This window comes from Nicotiana sylvestris, chromosome 2, assembly GCF_000393655.2.
Source record: "Nicotiana sylvestris chromosome 2, ASM39365v2, whole genome shotgun sequence".
NCBI lineage: Eukaryota > Viridiplantae > Streptophyta > Magnoliopsida > Solanales > Solanaceae > Nicotiana > Nicotiana sylvestris.
The window spans coordinates 136,775,782-136,783,541 of NC_091058.1; the positions used below are offsets into that span (position 1 = coordinate 136,775,782).

The following is a 7,760-nucleotide window of genomic DNA, read 5'->3' on the forward strand; positions in this document are numbered from 1 at the left end:
AAGCCTAAATCTTCTCTACAACTCCAAAACCCATCCCGATCGCGCTCCTAAGTCAAAAATCACCTTCTGAAGCTAACCGAACCATCAGAACTCACTTTCGAACCTTCTAACACATAAGTCAACACTCAGTTGATTTTTCCAACTTAAGCCTTCTTAAAAGAGACTAAGTGTCTCATTTCTTACCAAATCCTCTCCAAACTCGAACTAATCAACGCGATCACATAAAACACGGATAACGAAGCGTAAAGAAGCTGAAATGGGGGAAACGGAGCGGTAACTCATGAGACGACTGGCCGGGTCGTCACTACTATTGAGGACTATTTTGGAGTATAATACTCCAAAAATCTATCAACTATTGGTAAAACAAACTGTTCATCGGACAAAATTCTAGTTTTGGATAGATTTTTGGTCAAAACTCTATCATTTTAGATAGATTTTTGGTCAAAACTCTATCATTTTAGATAGATTTTTGGCCAAACAAAATCTGTCGCAAGGTCCTTTCTCTTCTTGTATATAGAGGTGTTCTTTTCTACTTAAAGACATCTTTTACACACATTGGTGAAAAATATCTTTTTACACATCCAAGAGAGTAAAATATCAGTTGAACACTCATAGTAAGCTCCAAAACCTGAGAGCTGTTTGAGTGATTGTTTCTTTCTAGAAAGACCTTGCGAAAATACTTAAAAGTTCTTGAAGCCAATCTTTGTTTTTTTCTTTCTCAAGCTGCTGAATTTTTGGTCTAGTTTCTTGTTCACTTTGGTTTAAATTGATGTTAACCGTGTTGTTGCGTTGCTGCTATTGCTATTTGCTTGCTGAAATTCAGTCCCTTCATTGCTAATATTTTCTTTCTGTTGACCATGTAATTTCCTCAACTGTTGTACTATTTTTGGGTCAAGAGTGAATGGAAAGGAAGTGTTTTGCTTCCTTTTAGAGTATTATATACCTTGAAACTATTATGTTTGTGTATAATCTAGTTCCCTTTTAAGTATCAAGCATGTATAAGAGTTAGCTAAAAAAAAATTTTGGTTAGTCAATGACTTGTTTAAATGACGTTTTAATTGCTGATTTTTTTGTATTAGACATTCCTTTTATCTTCAATAGTGTAAATCTTGAATGAACTTATGGAGAGTCCTTTCCATATAATGTTTCTGTTGTTTAGAATGTTGTAGGTAGAGTTTATGCTCGTCTCCTAATGTAAATGCTCTTAGTGACCAAATATTTAAGCATGTTACTGTCATTCTTATTCTATCTTTCTCTTTTCTTAGTTATGAGTTCATATAACTGTTCTTAGAAGTTTGTACAATTATTACATGAGTTGATGACTTTCCTTGGTTACTGATGGTTTCAAACTTTGTTAGAACTGAATGTCAAATGGGTATACCGGTATAAGAAACTCAAGATGTGTTAAATAGAAATAGAGTTGAGTTAAGTAGAAATTGAGTTTTGTTCTCCATTTTAAAGAGGATCTGTAGTAGGAATTTTTTTTTAAAATAGTTAGATTGCCAAATTTGTTTAAAAATAGTTGGTAAGTGGTCCACTGGGGACGTATTATATATATATATATATATATATACTTACTAACGCGATTTAAGTCATTGAGATAATTTGAAGAATTGTAACAGAACAAATGTAAAAAATTGGTTAATTTATATTCGCCTATGTAAATAGTGCTACTACTGTACATGTGAAGTTTGCATCAATTGAAGGGTTAAGGAATTACATGCTTTTTTTTAACATAAAAGTACGATAATTATATTACTTAAAACATATTATAATAGGAGGACATAGTCTTTAGGGCATTACTATTGCTCATACTTGCCAAGTAAGTACAAACATTGGTAGAGATACTTCTAACACTATTACATAGTTCATGTTTGTTCATCAACACTTCTTGTTCATCAAAATAAGGTGGATGAGCATGATAAACACATTTGGTAGATGAGGGGTGCTTCATTGCTTCTTTAGCCATCAAATGTGCCACTTCGTTACCTTCCCTATAGTTATGCTTCAGGATTGGGAGCTTCAATTGGTGCATTAACTATCTGCATTCAACAATAATGTAATGAAAATTAGTATAGTCCTCATGCATAAGTTTAATGACATTAGGGCTATCAGTTTCAATTTTCATATTTGTAAGATTAAACTCCTTTGCAATTTCGAGTCCTTCTAGCAGGGCCATCAGTTCGGCATGAAAGGAATTACATTCAATGACATGAGTAATTTATACAAATTAACTTACCATCACAACGGCAGATTCTTCATATATATATATATATATATATATATATATACTAGTTTCTTTTTACGTGCGTTCCACGTGTAATGTCAAGACAATGAATTTAGTACTAATATAATTTTGTCAAAAATTAATTAAGTCTATATATCACTTTTATCGTCGGAATATTAGAATAGATAGTGGCATAACATGTAGAATTCCTTTAAGTTCCAATTTCTATTTCTGTTATATTGATGTAATGTAATATATACTATATGAATTTTTAATTCTTAAATGTCGTGTTGATCTTAATATAGACCATTTTAGTTGAGTTAGTTAAATATTTTATTTTATAATTATATTAATTTGTCTTATAACGTACAAATATTAAATATGCTTATAACATAAATAATATGCCTAAGTATATAATGTTTTTGGTGTATATTCCTTAATTTTGTGGTTGCTCCGTCGTGATTAAAACTTTAGTTGTTGATATCATAGTTGCACTGTTAAATTCTTTTGACCACAAGAATACAACCAATGAAGGAAATGAATGGAAGAATTACAAGGAACAAATAAGAATGACAAAAAGTTATTCTAATTGCTTTAATCTTTTGGAGAATAGCCAATTGACTATAGTTGTGAAACCTTGAGGAGCGCTAGAAAAAAAAAAATTGTCCATTGAGTTTGTTGTTGTTGTTATACTAAAAGAATATTTTGGTCCTTTAAACTTTTCTCATATATTGCTATTTAAATTCAAGAAGTAATAAGTTCCTAAAATATGAATATTCAGTTTAATAGCAATCTTTTCTTTTCTGTTTTCCAACAATTCAATAGTAATCGAATTGTGTTATAATCCAGTTCATCATAATTCAATTGAGAAGTTGATAACATAGATTTAAGCATAATGTAATGGGAATAAAATAATTAAACCTAACGCCACGAAATCCTCAAAAATTAAACATAATGCTATATATATATATATATATATATGTCACGACCCTAACCTGGCCCTGGTCGTGATGGTGGCTCTCGTGAAGACAAGGCCAACTGACACTTCCCATTTTCTAATTATTAACAGTTAAGCATTTAAGAAACGGTCTAAACATGATAAAATAAATCCGAAATAACAATTATAACATAAATTCAGAAGAACACCCATACACAACCCTAACCGGGGTGTCACTAGTCATGAGCATCTATAAGTCATAATATAAATCTGCTAAGTCAATAAGCTAGTACAACTGTGTGAAAAGAGATATGAGTGATAAAGGAATAGAGACACGGGGCTGCGGACGCCAACAACTACCTCGTGAACTCCGAATGTCCTCCTGAAGCTGGAGGGATCAGCACTCAGAAGCGGAACCGGCTACGCCTGAATCTGCACACAGGGTGCAGGGAGTAAAGTGAGTACTCCAACTCAGTGAATAACAAATGTAAATAATGACTGAAAGCAAGAAATCACGTAAAGCACAAAACATTCTATAATGAAGCAGTAAAATCATTTTAAATTAGTAAATCAGTGAAAGATAGGTAAAATCCTTTAACTCAACATAGTTTCATGAAAAACCTTTTTCAATAATTAAGCAGGTGATTGACAGTCAATTATGAAATGTAAACACATAAAGGCTCGCCCCTCGGGCATAATATCAACAAATCCGCCTCTCAGGCAACCTCTCAGAACAGTACCAGCCCATCGGGCTCAAATAACAGATCACAATACCAGCCCCTCAGGCTCAATCTCACATCACAATGGGTACCCGCACTCACTGGGGGTGTACAGACTCCTGGAGGGGCCCCTTATGGCCCAAGCGCAATATCAAGCCACATCGTGGCCTCATCACTAGGCCATTGGCCTCATATAAATCAATCCACCTCATGGCGTACATATCTCAGGCCCTTGACCTCGTAATCAGTATCAAATGTTTCCTCACAACATAGCCCACGGCCTTACTCGGTCAAAAATCCTCACAAGCCTTTCGGGCAATAGTAAAATAGTGTTTCTCAGCCCAAACATCATTTAAAATATTATTTAAGTATTAAAACTGAGTAAATATGGTTGAGTATGAAAATAGTGGAAAATAACATGACTGAGTGCAAGTATATAGTCAAAACAGTGAGAAAATATCAATAAAAATCCCTGAAGGGTTCAAATAGTTTGCACGAAGCCCAAATATGGCATTCAGCCCAAATAATGATGATAGTAAATAGATTTCAGTCAAATACGCGGTAAAACCATCAATCGGGACGGACCAAGTCACAATCCCCATTAATGCACGACCCCACACTCGTCATCAAGCGTGTGCCTCACCTCAATATAGCACTAAGATGTGCTAATTCGGGGTTTCAAACCCTTAGAATATCATTTACAATTATTACTCACCTCGAACCGGTCAAATTTCTAGCTCGTGATGCCATTGCCCTCAAATCGGCCTCCACTCGCGTCGAATCTATCCAAAATCAGAACGAGGACGTCAAAATATGCTAATGGAACGAAGCCCAAGCGAAAACAATCAATAAATGGCACAAATCCCAAATTACCAAAACCCAACCCTTGGGCCTACGCCTCGGAATTCGATAATTTTTACATCAACGGAATCCTTATCCTCCCACGAGTCTATACATATCAACAACACTGAAATCGAAGTCCAAATGACTCTTCAAATCCCCATTTAGAGGCCTCTTAAACTCAAACCCTAATCCCCAATTTTTCTTCCTTAATCTCTACTAAAACCATGATTAAATAATGGAAAAATGATCTAACCTCCAAGTAATTAAGCTTAGGGAACTTACCCAACTGATATCTTTTGATTCCTCTTGAAATCCTATGCCTTAGCCTCTTTCCCGTCTTCAAAAATGATAAACTTAGCAAAATTTCGCGAAGAAGACAATTTATACCTTCTTCCCAGACCTTTTCGCATCTGCGGTCCAATACCCACTTCTGCGGTACCGCAATTGCGGTTCAACGTCCGCCTCTGTGGAATCACTTAAGTTCCTAGCCATCCGCATTTGCGGTTCTCCTAGCCGCTTTTGCGGTCCCAGTCAAGCATACCTCTGGTCGCTTCTGCGGCCACTCTCTCGCATATGCGGCGCCGCACCTGCAGTTCACAATCCGCAGGTGCGAAAATACCAGAAGCAGCAATTCAACAGCTGCAACAACAATCCAAACTTCCCGTTAACCTTCCGAAATCACCCCGAGGCCCTCCGGGACCTCAACCAAAAGCACAAATATATTCTAATACCTTATTCAAACTTGTTCCAATCATCAAAATACCTCAAACAATATCAAATCACCCAAAACACATCGGATTCAAGCCAAACTTTCTAAAATCTTTCGAATTCCGCTTTTGATCAAAAACCCAACCAAACCACGTCTGAATGACCTGAAATTTTGCACACATATCCCAAATAACATAACGGAATTACTTCAACTCTCGGAATTCCATTCCGACCCCTATATCAAAATCTTGCCTATCAACTGGAAATCGCCAAAATCTCAACTTCGCTAATTCAAGCCTAAATCAACTCCGAACCTCCAAAACTCATTCTGATCGCACTCCTAAGTCATAAATCACCTCCCGAAGCTAATCGAACCATCGAAACTCACGTCCGAGCCCTCTAACACATAAGTCAACATCCAGTTGACTTTTCCAACTTAAACTTCCTTAAAAGAGACTAAGTGTCTCAAATCTTACCAAAATCATTTCGGATTCGATCCGATCAACCCAATACCACAAAACACGGATAACGAAGCATAAAGAAACAGAAATGGGAAAAACGGAGCGGTAACTCATGAGACGACTGGCCGGGTCGTCACAATATATACACACTTAATTCAATTCAAGTCTTTTAATTTGCATATGAATATTTATATGCAAGCAGAAAGTTTTATAGTTGTTCAATATTTGATGATGTTTGTTTCTTATATAATATGGATATTCTCATATTCATAATTAAACTATTTTCATTAAACAAATCATTTTGATAAAGTACAAAAGTTGCTATATCACAAATACCAAATACTATTTCTTCTAATTTTGAATAAATCGTCTAAAGAAACATACCTTGTTAAAAGATCATAACATGCTCTTTGGTTGGAATTTGACTTGATTTGCAGCACCAAAAGAAGGGAAAAATACTTCTTCTAGCACATCACAACAAACTTTGTCCAGGAGTGTTGGTGAATTTTTTCTAGTTTACATAAAAGAAATTCTTGATGTAACTATCTCTCTATTTGTTGAATTTGAAAAAGAATTAAATTGATCAAATCAAGTTAAGCAATAATATTACTTCCTTAAAGTTGGAGAATGAGACAAAATGGATAGTGAAACCATTTCTGATCTTCAATAATTGTACCCACAAGTTTGTGGATATCATAAAAGACGAAACACTTTAAGTAATTAGTTAATTTATCTTTATATCTTCATTGCTGTTTTTCGGAGAAGAAACGCATTCAGGCATTCTTATGCGTTTTGAGTTAGATCGGTATACATAAGGGAATATAAGCGGTGGCTTAGAGTGGCATTCGAGTTAGATCAAATCATAATACAAGGGAATATGAAGTGGTGGCTTAGAGTGAATAGTTGTGACTGAAGGAGCATGGGGTTGAAATGGTCGTGGCTGATTGGAGGGTTAAATTTTTTTCTTCTTCTTTTTTTTTGAGTAAGTAAATTTATTTATGTTATGAGAGGTATTAAAGTAATTTAACTTTTTAGAAAAGGGCTTCATGCTTTTATAAAACTAGTTTTTAGTGTACGTGTGTTGCACGTGTCTATCGTGTTAATCAATAAAATATATATAAAAAGAACAAATTTATTTTGCATGTACCATATACACTCCTATAATTTAGGTAAACCGATCTGTATTTCAGTCATCTTCGGAGGCCGTCAGCCACACACTCCCAATTTAATCCCCTTTTTTGAGTCTTATGTTTCTTCTCATCTCAAAGATTTTTATTTAACTCTAACTTATGCACCACATAAGAAAGTAGGAACACTCCAAAAGAACTCATTCCACCCAATCCCTTCCTAAATAATTATATTTATGGATTACATAATTATATATATTCAAAGTAAATATATAACATTTCAAAATTTAGCATGTAAATAGAAAAGTTTTTTTTTTAAAGGAATAAAGGATTCTACTTTTTGTTTGACAAAGTTGCCGAAAAATTGCTCATAAAAAAAGTAGCTAAGAGTTTCCTTTTAATGTATTGTCCTTTTCTATTTATGCATAGGAAAAAATAGAATATAAAATAATTTGATTCCTTCTTGAAATATATATTTTTATTTAATTAACTTGAGATTTTAGGAATCGAAGATATTTTAATTCCTTCTCTAAAACGTACTTTTCTCATTTACTTATGGTAGGAATTTTAGGAATGTGTTTTTCACTTTTCTAAATTAAGGTCCTAAATAAGAAAGTAATTAAATGACTATTTCTAAATATTAGGAAAGTAAATTGAATGATTAATACTATATAAAGAAAAAATAATAAAATGACTATTTTGTCAAGTGTGAACTCTATTTTAAAGTGGTAAATAGGA

At 34.1% G+C, this 7,760-nt stretch overlaps 1 long non-coding RNA gene across 3 annotated transcripts; it reads right to left on the reverse strand.

Moving 5' to 3' along the window:
* Positions 1 to 1,789: 1,789 nt before the first annotated feature.
* On the reverse strand, positions 1,790 to 6,764 carry LOC138886401 (uncharacterized). Of its 3 annotated transcripts, none has more exons than XR_011405121.1 (3): positions 6,280 to 6,763; positions 3,525 to 3,596; positions 1,790 to 2,042 (listed from the first exon to the last, which is right to left on the reverse strand). It is a non-coding gene; the product is annotated as an uncharacterized lncRNA (long non-coding RNA). The 3 variants fall into 3 exon arrangements; XR_011405122.1 differs by lacking the exon at positions 1,790 to 2,042 and adding an exon at positions 4,599 to 4,665 and having other exon boundaries at positions 3,334 to 3,596; positions 6,280 to 6,764; XR_011405120.1 differs by lacking the exon at positions 1,790 to 2,042 and having other exon boundaries at positions 3,334 to 3,596; positions 6,280 to 6,764.
* Between the last annotated feature and the right edge of the window lie 996 nt (positions 6,765 to 7,760).